Raw genomic sequence first — 12836 nt, 5'->3', positions numbered from 1 at the left:
GCCGAAACAAGACTCGACGTTCGCGGTTGAAAGCTTGCTTAGGATGTGTTTTTGTTATGTAGTTCACTTGTAATTAGGATTAGGATTAAGAGATAATCCTATATCCTAATTAGGGGCCAACTGGGCCCAAAGTCAGATATGGTTTGGGCTAAAATTAAGCCAAACCAGTGAAATCGGAGAGCCAGGCGGTGGCACCGCCCAGCACCCGAGAGCTGGGCGGTAGCACCGCCCAGCACCCGAGAGCTGGGCGATGACACCTCCTGGGCTGGGCGGTTGCACCCCCCAGCACCCGAACGCTGGGCGGTGGCACCGCTTGGCTGGGCGGTGGCACCGCCAGTATCGGGAACCCAAAGAGAATTCAAATTTTGGAGCCCAAAATTTGAATCCTCTTGAGGCCTATAAATACCTCTCAAATCTCAGCTGAGATAACAACTTTTGAGAAGCATTTTGATTGAGAGAAAAGTCTTAGAAAGTCTTAGCAAGTCTTGTTTTCAATTTGCTAGAGAGTTCTCCTCCTTCTTTCTTATTGAAAATTTGTAAGAGGTTGAGCTATTTGTAAAAGGTTGTAAGAGGGGTATTTACCCTTCCATTTCAAGAGATTTGCTAGTGGAAGGTGGGAGCCTCATCGAAGAGGGGCCTCGCAAGTGGATGTAGGTCATTTGACCGAACCACTCTAAAATCGGCGTAATCTCTGGTTTGCATTTCATTATTGCTATTTACATTACTGCAAACCATTCTTACATGCTTTAGTTCCTTATTACCTTTGCTGCGCAACTTCAAGAATACGCTTTCAAGTTAAGTCTTTCAAGTTCCGTTCTTATCATACGAAAGATTTTTCTAAAACCGAAGTTTTAATCCGCTGCACTAATTCACCCCCCCCCCCCTCTTAGTGCCGCTCCGATCCTAACAAGTGGTATTAGAGCGAGGTTATCTCTCATATTTGGTTTAATACCCAAGAGAGATGGCTTACTCCGGCATGCAAGAGGGCCACTCTATTGCACGACCACCTTTGTTTAATGGGTCAGATTACACATATTGGAAGACTCGCATGAGAATCTTCCTCATTTCTATAGACTTTAAGCTTTGGTCTATTGTTGAAAACGGATTTCAAAAATCTTCTCTTCCGATGAGTGAATGGAATGAATCGGAGAAGAAGGTTTTTGCTTTAAATGCAAAGGCTATTAATGCCTTGTTTTGTGCACTAGACAAAAATGAATTTAATCATGTTTCAATTTGTGATTCGGCCTTTGATATTTGGAGAACTCTTGAGGTCACTCATGAAGGCACTAGCCGAGTGAAAGAGTCCAAAATCAACATCCTTGTGCACTCTTACGAACTTTTCCGAATGAAACCAAGTGAGTCCATCGGAGACATGTACACCCGGTTTACGGATGTCATCAATGGACTCAAAGCTCTTGGTAAAGATTTTACTAACTTTGAACTAGTAACTAAAATCTTAAGATCTCTCCCTAAAAGTTGGGATCCAAAAGTTACGGCCATTCAAGAGGCCAAAGACCTTAAAGCATTCCCTCTTGAAGAACTCATTGGGTCTCTAATGACCTACGAAATGACATGTCAAGCTCATGACGAGCTCGAGAACACCCTTCCAAAGAACAGGAAGGATATGGCACTCAAATCACAAGAAGACCACTTGAAAGGAACATCAAGTGATGAGGACAGTGACAATGACATTGCACTTTTGACTCAAAAATTTAAGAAATACTTAAGAAAGAACAAATTTAAAAATAAATTTGAACAAAAGAAGGACCAAGTGATTTGCTATGAATGCAAAAAATTGGGACACTACAAGAATGATTGTCCTCAAGTCAAAAAGAGAACATCAAAGAAGAAGGCGCTCAAGGCAACGTGGGATGATTCAAGCGCGTCCGAAGAAGAGGAGTCCAACACCGAGCAAGTTGCTCATTACGCGCTAATGGCTTTAGGAGAAGAGGTATGTGATTTATTTAATGAAGATTTATCTTTTGAAGAACTCTCTATCGCTTTTCATGAATTATTTGATGAATGTAGAATTGTTAGCAAGAAGTTAAGTATCTTAAACAAAGAGCATGCTTTGCTACAAGATAAGTTTGAGAATCTTCAAATTCCTCCATGCTGTAAGTGTGAGCATATAGAAGCAATAAAAAATGAAAATTTGCTTTTTAAAGAAACCTTAAACAAGTTTAAGGTTGGTAGCAAAGGATTAGATATGATCCTTGCACACAAGGGTCACATCGCAAATAGAAATGGAATTGGATTTGTAAAAGGATTACATCAAAATCCTACCACTTTCATAAAAGGACCTACATTACATGTTTCCTCTTATATGAAATGCAACTTCTGTTGCAAATCCGGACATATTGCCTACAAATGTCCATTTAGGAAAATTAGTTCACGAAAATTAATATGGGTTCCTAAAGGAACTATAAAGGATTCAATAATAAATAACAAAATTAGTGGGTCAATTTTTGAGGCACCCAAAATTAAATGGGTACCTAAAAATCATCCTCTTTTGTAGACAAACCCACAAGCTAGGAGCAAGAGATGGTATCTCGATAGTGGATGCTCAAGACATATGACTGGAGATCCATCTCATTTCTCTATGCTCACTAGCAAAGAAGAAGGGTACGTCACCTTCGGAGACAACAACAAAGGCAAAATCATTGGCAAGGGAACTATTGGTAACAAATTTAGTTTTTCCATTGATGATGTTTTACTAGTTGATGGATTGAGACACAATCTCTTAAGTATTAGTCAACTATGCGATAAAGGTTATATCGTTAGATTTGAATCAAATATGTGCATTATTGAAAAACCAAATCATAACATGACTATGATTGCTTTAAAACAAAATAATGTCTATACCATCAATCTTGATGAACTAGGTAATGAAATGTGTTTCTCCGCCGTAAATGATGATGCTTGGCTTTGGCATAGGAGATTAGGTCATGCAAGCATGAAAACAATATCTAAAATCTCATCTCAAGAATTAGTACGAGGGATTCCGAATATGAAGTTTATTAAGGATAAGGTATGCGATGCATGTCAACTAGGCAAACAAATAAAAACAAGCTTCAAACCAAAAAATTAAATTAGCACCACTAGACCATTATAATTGATCCATTTGGACTTATTTGGACCAATTGATACAACAAGTCTAGGTGGAAGCAAATATGCTTTTGTGATTGTGGATGACTACTCTAGATACACTTGGACCTATTTCTTAGCTCACAAAAGTGATTGCTTCAAGTGTTTCTCTAAGTTTTGTAAACTCACTCAAAACGAAAAAGGCTTCATGATTTCATCAATTCGGAGTGATCACGGTGGTGAATTCCAAAACCGTGACTTTCAAAATTTTTGCGAAGTTAATGGGTACAATCATAACTTCTCAACTCCAAGAAATCCTCAACAAAATGGAGTAGTTGAAAGGAAAAATAGAAACCTACAAGAAATGGCAAGAACTATGTTAAATGAACATAGTTTACGCAAATATTTTTGGGCCGAAGCCGTAAATACGGTTTGTTACATCATGAATAGGGTCCTAATAAGACCATCTCTATCAAAAACTCCCTATGAATTATGGAATAACAAAAAACCAAATATTTCTTATTTTAAAGTGTTTGGTTGTAAATGCTTCATTTTAAATGAAAAGGATGCCCTAGGTAAATTTGATGCTAAATCCGATGAAGGCATTTTTCTTGGTTACTCCTCCGTTTCTAAGGCCTTTCGTGTCTTTAACAAAAGCACCTTAGTAATAGAAGAGTCTATTCATGTAGTTTTTAATGAAATTTCTGATTTAAAGAAAAATGATTTTGATGATGATCTTGATTTTGATAATTTGAATTTAAACGAACCCCCTCCTCAAAATAGACATTTGAATGCATCTTCTTCCGAAATTTCTTTACCCAAAGAATGGAAGTATGTAGATGCTCATCCAAAGGAGCTAATTATAGGAGACACAACAAAAGGGGTTCAAACTCGTTCTTCTTTCAAGAATTTTTGTGCTAACGCCGCTTTCCTTTCTCAAATTGAACCTAAATGCATTGACGAAGCCTTAAAAGATGATTTTTGGGTCATTGCAATGCAAGAGGAATTGAACCAATTTGAGAGGAATGAGGTATGGAAGCTTGTTCCTAGACCAAGTGACCACTTAGTCATAGGTACTAAGTGGGTCTTTAGAAACAAGCAAGACGAAAATTGTATCGTGGTTAGAAACAAGGCTAGATTAGTGGCCAAAGGTTTCAACCAAGAAGAAGGTATCGATTACGAAGAAACCTTCGCTCCCGTGGCTCGATTAGAAGCCATAAGGATGCTCCTTGCCTATGCTAGTAGTAATAATTTTAAACTATTTCAAATGGATGTCAAAAGTGCTTTCTTGAATGGTTTTATTTCCGAAGAAGTATATGTCGAACAACCTCCCGGATTTAAAAATTCTCTTCTTCCTAATCATGTATTCAAATTGACTAAAGCTCTCTATGGCTTGAAACAAGCTCCTAGAGCTTGGTATGAAAGGCTTAGTTCCTTTCTTATTTTAAATAATTTTACCAAAGGCAAGGTTGATACTATATTGTTTATTAAACATTTTGAAAATAATTTTCTTATTGTGCAAATTTATGTTGACGATATTATTTTTGGCTCTTCGGATGAATTACTATGTGAATCATTTGCCAAATGTATGAGTCATGAATTTGAAATGAGTTTAATGAGTGAATTAACTTTCTTTTTAGGATTACAAATCAAACAACTTAGTGATGGTATATTTCTTAACCAATCCAAATATACATTAGAATTGTTAAAACGATTTAACATGGATAATTCAAAAGCAATAAACACCCCTATGAGTACTGCGACTAAGTTAGATATGGATGAAAATAGTGAAAATTTCGATCAAAAAACATATAGGGGAATGATAGGTAGTCTACTCTACCTCACCGCGACTAGACCAGATATTATGTTTAGTGTAGGACTTTGCGCTAGGTTTCAATCTAATCCTAAATTATCTCATCTAAAGAGTGTTAAAAGAATATTTAGGTATCTTAAAGGAACTCTAAATTTAGGATTGTGGTATCCAAAATCTGAAAAATTCGATCTAATAGCTTATGCAGATGCCGATTTTGGCGGATGCAGGATAGATAGAAAAAGTACATCCGGAACATGCCAATTTTTAGGACATGCACTTGTTTCTTGGACTTCCAAGAAACAAAATTCAGTTGCACTATCTACGGCGGAAGCCGAATACATTGCTGCAAGTGCATGTTGTGCACAAGTCATTTGGATGAAAAATACATTAGAAGACTATGGAATTCACTTTAAAAACATTCCCATAAAATGTGATAATACTAGCGCCATATGTCTTACTAAAAATCCAATTCAGCACTCTAGAACTAAGCACATCGACGTTAGGCATCATTTCATACGTGATCATGTCCTTAACAATGATGTTGTTCTAGAATTCATTGACACAAAGCATCCATTAGCAGATATATTTACAAAAGCTTTGAATGAAGACCAATTTGAATTCATTAGAAGGGAATTAGGTATGTTAAATTGTCCCTAAGAATAAACTTGTTTGAATGGATTTTCCGTAAAGTTTTTCATTCTCTCTCCGTTCCTTGGTGACTTGTTAAATTATCTTATCCTATCTTGAGTCAAACACCGCTTCCATCTGATCAAGATTAATGATTTTATGATATTTTGAATCTCGAAATTGATTTTGATGGCTTGATTATGAGTTTCAAGTTGATGAATTGAATTTGAATGGATTTGTATTCGAATTATAATCTTGACTTATTGGAGTTACTACTTAAAATTTTTTTCTTATCCCAATCTCTTCTTTGTACATCTACAATTTTTGTTATTTATAAAAAGAGGAGATTTGATAATATGGATGAATGCTGAATTTTCCTTTAAGATGAACTCTGCGTAAATATTTTAGCATACTTAATTTTGAATGATAAAATCTATGTATGATCAATGATAAAATCTTTGTATGATAAATTATGTGCTTCAAGTCTCATTCTCTTTTTGTTGATGACAAAGGGGGAGAAAAGTGATGACTTATATCATTTTAATAGCATGACTTATATGAATTGCAAAAGCTTGTGTGACATGAATGTCTTATATGCCTTGCAAAATCCTTGAGAATATCATAAGATTGATTGATCATATTGAAAGCATGCCTTACATCGATATCATGAAATTCATGTTGAAAATCTTTATCTCCTATCGTAGTAAAAATTATCCCATATCATTTGACTTATGATTTTCATTGAAGTTTCGCATTTACTATTGCTTAATGAGAATAACGATAAGTTCTACGGTTAGAACTTATCGGTTTATGCTTGAATTCAATGGATGAAATTCAAGTGTTTTCATCTTCTCATAATATGACATATAGATAGGGGGAGTTATGTTTAACTCCGTCATCAATTGATTGTCATCATCAAAAAGGGGGAGATTGTTGAATCTCGGATTTTGATAATGAAATCAATTGATGGGTTAATTAATCTAATCCATATTATTGAGTTAAGTGTGCAGGATTAACTACGATAACCAAAAAACACAAAGCAAGAATACCGGAGTCAAGATCGATGGACGTTTCAGAGTCCGAAGAATCGTCGGAGATGCTGCCGGAACCAACCGAGAAGAAATCGGGAACCTATCGGAATTTTTGGAAGTTCGCCGAAGAGATCGTCGGAGGTTCACGGAGATCACCGAGAAGGCTCGGCTACTCGTTAAAGTCATCACAAGATCGGGAGCTTGATGGGAGTCCGTCGGAAGAAGCTCGTCGGAAAGCTCGCCGAAACAAGACTCGACGTTCGCGGTTGAAAGCTTGCTTAGGATGTGTTTTTGTTATGTAGTTCACTAGTAATTAGGATTAGGATTAAGAGATAATCCTATATCCTGGTTAGGGGCCAACTGGGCCCAAAGTCAGATATGGTTTGGGCTAAAATTAAGCCAAACCAGTGAAATCGGAGAGCCAGGCGGTGGCACCGCCTGGCTGGGCGGTAGCACTGCCCAGCACCCGAGAGCTGGGCGGTGACACCTCCTGGGCTGGGCGGTTGCACCTCCCAGCACCCGAACGCTAGGCGGTGGCACCGCTTGGCTGGGCGGTGGCACCGCCAGTATCGGGAACCCAAAGAGAATTCAAATTTTGGAGCCCAAAATTTGAATCCTCTTGAGGCCTATAAATACCCCTCAAATCTCAGCTGAGATGACAACTTTTGAGAAGCATTTTGATTGAGAGAAAAGTCTTAGAAAGTCTTGTTTTCAATTTGCTAGAGAGTTCTCCTCCTTCTTTCTTATTGAAAATTTGAAAGAGGTTGAGCTGTTTGTAAAAGGTTGTAAGAGGGGTGTTTACCCTTCCATTTCAAGAGATTTGCTAGTGGAAGGTGGGAGCCTCATCGAAGAGGGGCCTCGCAAGTGGATGTAGGTCATTTGACCGAACCACTCTAAAATCGGCGTAATCTCTGGTTTGCATTTCATTATTGTTGTTTACATTACTGCAAACCATTCTTACATGCTTTAGTTCCTTATTACCTTTGCTGCGCAACTTCAAGAATACGCTTTCAAGTTAAGTCTTTCAAGTTCCGTTCTTATCATACGAAAGATTTTTCTAAAACCGAAGTTTTAATCCACTGCACTAATTCACCCCCCCCCCCTCTTAGTGCCGCTCCGATCCTAACAAAGTCATCATCACAGTCCTCATCACTTGAGTTTTCTTTTAAGTGATCTTCCAAAGTTCTAAGTGCCATATCCTTCCTGTTCTTTGGAAGGATATCTTCGTGCTCTTCATGAGCTTTGCAAGTCATCTCGTAGGTCATTAATGACCCAATTAGTTCTTCTAGAGGGAAGTTGTTTAGATCTTTTGCCTCTTGAATAGCAGTGACTTTAGGATCCCAACTCTTAGGAAGGGATCTTAGAATCTTATTTACGAGCTCAAAATCCAAAAAACTTTTTCCGAGTCCTTTTAGACCGTTGACAACATCCGTGAAACGGGTAAACATGTCGCCAATAGTCTCACTCGGTTTCATCCGAAAAAGTTCGAAAGAGTGTAACAAAAGATTGATTTTTGACTCTTTCACTCTACTTGTGCCTTCATGAGTCACTTCGAGTGTGTGCCAAATATCAAATGCAGTTTCACAAATCGAAACACGATTAAACTCGTTTTTATCAAGTGCACAAAATAAGGCATTCATAGCCTTTGCATTGAGAGCGAAAGCCTTCTTCTCCGAATCGTTCCAATCGATCATTGGAAGAGAAGACTTTGAAAAACCATTCTCGACAAGATTCCAGAGTTCAACATCCATAGAAATAAGAAAGATCCTCATTCGGGTCTTCCAATAGGTGTAGTCCGTCCCATTAAACATGGGTGGATGTGTAATGGAATGGCCCTCTTGGTTTCCGGCGTAAGCCATCTCTCTTGGGTTTTAATCCGTTTGAGAGTTAACCGGGCTCTGATACCAATTGTTAGGATCGAGAGCACTAAGAGGTGGGGGGGTGAATTAGTGCAGCGGATAACTTTGTACGATTAAAATCGAAAGCTGTGTTTGAACGATAAAGACAGCTCTATATGAAAGTTGATACTAAGCAAGATTGCAGTCAATCTATACAGGCAGTTTGCAGCTATGAAGAAAACCAGAATATCGGCGCAAACTGAAATCCGACGTTCGTACGAAGAAACAGGTTTACGTCTAAGTGCCGATTCGTAAATCACTTGTTTAGATCAAAAGCAGTTTAAGCAGAAGTATAAAGACATTGTGCTGCTATTGCACAGCTCAAAAAGTAGTCTGCAAAAAGCAGATTTATGTCTAAACGCAGATTTGCGTCTAAATGCAGATTTACGTCTAAACGCAGATTTACGTCTAAACGCAGATTTACGTCTGAACTTTGAAACTCGTTTGTAAACTCGCAGAAGGCAGTATGCAGTTGCAATCAAGACGTAAACGTAAACTGAAATATGATGATTGTACGAGGAAAGCCGATTTACGTCTAAATGCAGTTTTACGTCTAAATGCAGATTTTCGTCTAAACCTTGAAACTCGTTTGTAAAATTACAGAAGACAGTTTGCAGTTATAAATAGAATCAAAACGTAAATGTAAACTGCAAAGAAACTCGTTCGTAAAAGCGCAGAAGACAGTTTGCAGTTACAAGTGGAATCAAGACATAAACGTAACCTGTAAAGAAACTTGTTCGTAAAAGCGCAGAAGAGCAGTAGCTATGTAGGAGGTTTGCAGTAATGATAAAGTGCTCAAAATAAAAGCAAACCAGAGATTTAGAGTGGTTCGGTCAGTCTTGACCTACTCCACTTTTGGCTTCCTCCACCGACGAGGTCACCGACGTCAACTAGGGGCCTTCCTTCAATAGGTGAAGGCCAACTGCCCTTTTACAGTTTCACTCCTTTTGACGGGATCAGGAGACAACCCTTACATAACCTTTCTCTCCTCTCTTTACAACTCAAGACTTGAAGAACAGAAAGAGGAGAACTTTTGGACTTTACACAAATTTGAGCTCTTAGATTCATAGAAAAGATCAAGAATTCGATGTAGTTCTCTTTCTTTTCAGTGCTGAATGGGTGGGGTATTTATAGGCCCCAACCCAGTTCAAATTTGGAGCTCAAATCGATCAAATCCCGAAATTCCGGGATCAGGCGGTTGCACCTCTTGACTGGAGAGGTTGCACCGCCTAGTAGAGCTCGAAGACTGAGCCTCTAGGCGGTGCTACCTCTGTCAGGGGCGGTTGCACCTCTCTGCCAAAGCTCGAAGACCGAGCTCAGGCAGTTGCACCGCCTGACTGGAGAGGTTGCACCGCCTGGCAGAGCTCGAAACTTGAGCTCTGGCGGTGCTACCTCCTGACAGAGGAGGTTGCACCGCCCAGTCTCGCTCAGAGACTGAGCCCTGGGCGGTTGCACCTCTTGGCTGGGGCGGTTGCACTGCCCAGTCTCACTAGGAGACATAGCCTGGGCGGTGCTACCTCCCTGCCTGGGCGGTTGCACCTCCCACAGCAACCTGGGTCCGAATGGGTTGAACCATTCAACCCAATTTGAGTTCTTTAGGGGCCCAATTGCTCCAGGATTAAGCTAATGGGATCACCTCCCATTTCTAACTTAATCAAAGTGCTAACTACGATTATTTCCTAAGACATATTTTGCAGCTTGCTTCGGTGCGTCACTCGCTTCTTCCGGCGAGTTTTCGACGAACTTCCGTCGATCATCCGATGAACCCTCGGTGATGCTCCTACGGACTTCCGGCAAACTCTTGGACTACGACGATCCACTTGGCAAGTTTCGACGAGCTCCTTTGGCAAGCTTCTGGACTTCTCGGATTTGTTCCCGCAGAACCTCCGACGATTGTCCGAACTTTCGTCGAGCTCTCGAACTCCCAACGTGATCATTGTCATGACTCCGGCGCAACTCCTACTGCATGTGTTACTTTCATCGTAGTTAATCCTGCACACTTATCTCAACACATACATTAGACAACAAATGACAATTGACTTCATCATCAAAATCCGAGATTCAACACCATGTTCTCGAGGGACTGGACCAACCAAGATGTTCGGTTAAGTCAACACCATCATTATAAGATGAGTCTGATTCGATGATATACCCTCGAGGGACTCAACCAAGTATACCATGTCCTCAGGTCACCGGTGACATCTCTATGTCGTAGGCAAGATAGTTAATCGCGATATAGGTGAGCCTCGAGGGGCTCAACATTAAGATCAGGCCCGAGCCAGTGGGCCTAATCACTCACATCATGATCTATGTGTGCAGTGGTGCATCTTCTTGCCCTGTGATCGTCCATCTCGTCGTCGTCGGTTCTGTAGGCATCTCGACGTATCTCCATGCATCGCAATCATCCATCTCATGGGTCCCGCTATCGCTTCCATGCTTCCACTATGTCTCGTCATGTGATTACAACTTAATCATTGACACGTAAGCTCGATATTAGACGAGAAAAATAGAGACTCGCAAGCCTTAATAACAATAATAATCATATCACATGTACACATATCATACTGTCCATGATCATCTGTCCATATCATACATCACATGTACATATCATCATCATGTAGAACTACTAGATAATAATAATAATTAATTAAATTTTTTGATTAATTAATATTATCTGAAATTAAGGATATGTAGGGAATTTTTTGAATTATGAAGGCCATTTTGGTAATATGGACAAAAAGGATAGAACTCAAAAATTTTGAAATTCTTAGGGGTAAAATTATCTTTTGCCCAGAAAAACCCTAATCCCCTTCCTTATCCATGCTGTGTTCCCACCGTTGCCACCCTACCGGCGATGGCCACTATAAGGGGCGAGGGTGCCGCCTTTGGTTGTGTCTGATGCAGGTCTCACAGGTGCCTCTGCCCACGGGCACAGTGCATGCAAACGCTACCACCCCCACCTGTTGAATCTCGTATTTTGATGATGAAACTCCTTGATATATGTTTATGATTTAATCTGCGTTTTGAGTGACGCAGGGTGCTTCGATCAGGATGAGACAATTAAAGCAGGAAAATCATGTTGTGCCGAAGGAACATGTCAGAAGATTGGACGTCGGGCCGGTGGATCGGTCGACGTATCGACAGAAGGCTTCGGGCCGTGGACTCGGGCATCGGGCCAAGAAGAGCGGGTATTGTGCCAAGGATATCGGAGTTGCGGAGTCAACTGGCCGATTGGGCAATAGGCTGCAGGAAAGGACGATGCGCCGAAGAATCGGACGAAGCGTCGAGGGACCAATGACATGCCGGACAACTTGGTTAATTGCTTAGGATTAATTGTCTCGATCGAAGTTTTGTTTTAATTGTGCAGGATTAACTACGATGAAAGATAGACAAGCAGCAGGAGTTGCGCCGGAGTCAAGTTCATGATCACGTTGGGAGTTCGAGAGTTCGACGGAAGTTCGGACGGTCGTCGGAGGTTCTGCGAGAACAGATCCGAGAAGTCCAGAAGCTTGCCAAGCGAAGCTCGTCGGAACTTGCCAAGTGGATCGTCGCAAAGTCCAGGAGTTTGCCGGAAGTCCGCGGGAGCATCACCGAGGGTTCATCGGATGATCGACGGAAGTTCGCCGGAAACTCGCCGGAAGGAGCGATTGACGCACCGAAGCAAAGCTGCAGAAGTTGTCTTAGATTTAATCGTAGTTAGCACGTTGATTAAGTTGGAAAATGGGAGGTGATCCCATTGGCTTAATCTTGGGGCAATTGGGCCCCTGAAAGACTGAAATTGGGCCGAATGGAATGAACCATTCGGACCCTGATTGCACCAGGAGGTGCAACCGCCCAGGCCAGGAGGTGGCACCGCCTGGGCTAGGCCTTCCAGCGAGACTGGGCGGTGCAACCTCCCCAGCAGAGATGTGGCACCGCCTGAGCTCAGTCTTCGAGCTAGACTGGGCGGTGCAACCTCCCTGACAGAGAGGTGGCACCGCCTGAGCTCAGTCTTCGAGCAAGACTGGGCGGTGCAACCTCCCTGGCAGAGAGGTGGCACCGCCTGAGCTCGGTCTTCGAGCTCTGCCAGGCGGTGCAACCTCTCCAGTCAAGAGGTGCAACCGCCTGATCCCAGAATTCCGGGATTTGATTGTTTTGAGCTCCAAATTTGAATTGGGTTGGGGCCTATAAATTCCCCACCCATTCAGCACTGAAAAGAAAAAGAACTTACCCGAAATCTTGATCTTTTCAGTGGTTCTTAGAGCTCAAAACTGCTAGTTTTCCTCCTCCTTCTGTTCTTCAAGTTTGAGTTGTAAAGAGAGGAGAGAAAACATCTGTAAGGGTTGTCTCCTAAGCCCGTCAAAAGGAGTGAATCTGTAAGAGGGTAGTTGGCCTTCGCCTATT

The sequence above is a fragment of the Musa acuminata genome, chromosome BXJ3-11 (genome assembly GCF_036884655.1).
Source record: "Musa acuminata AAA Group cultivar baxijiao chromosome BXJ3-11, Cavendish_Baxijiao_AAA, whole genome shotgun sequence".
NCBI classification, from domain to species: Eukaryota; Viridiplantae; Streptophyta; class Magnoliopsida; order Zingiberales; family Musaceae; genus Musa; species Musa acuminata.
This window is presented reverse-complemented; position numbering follows the sequence as displayed.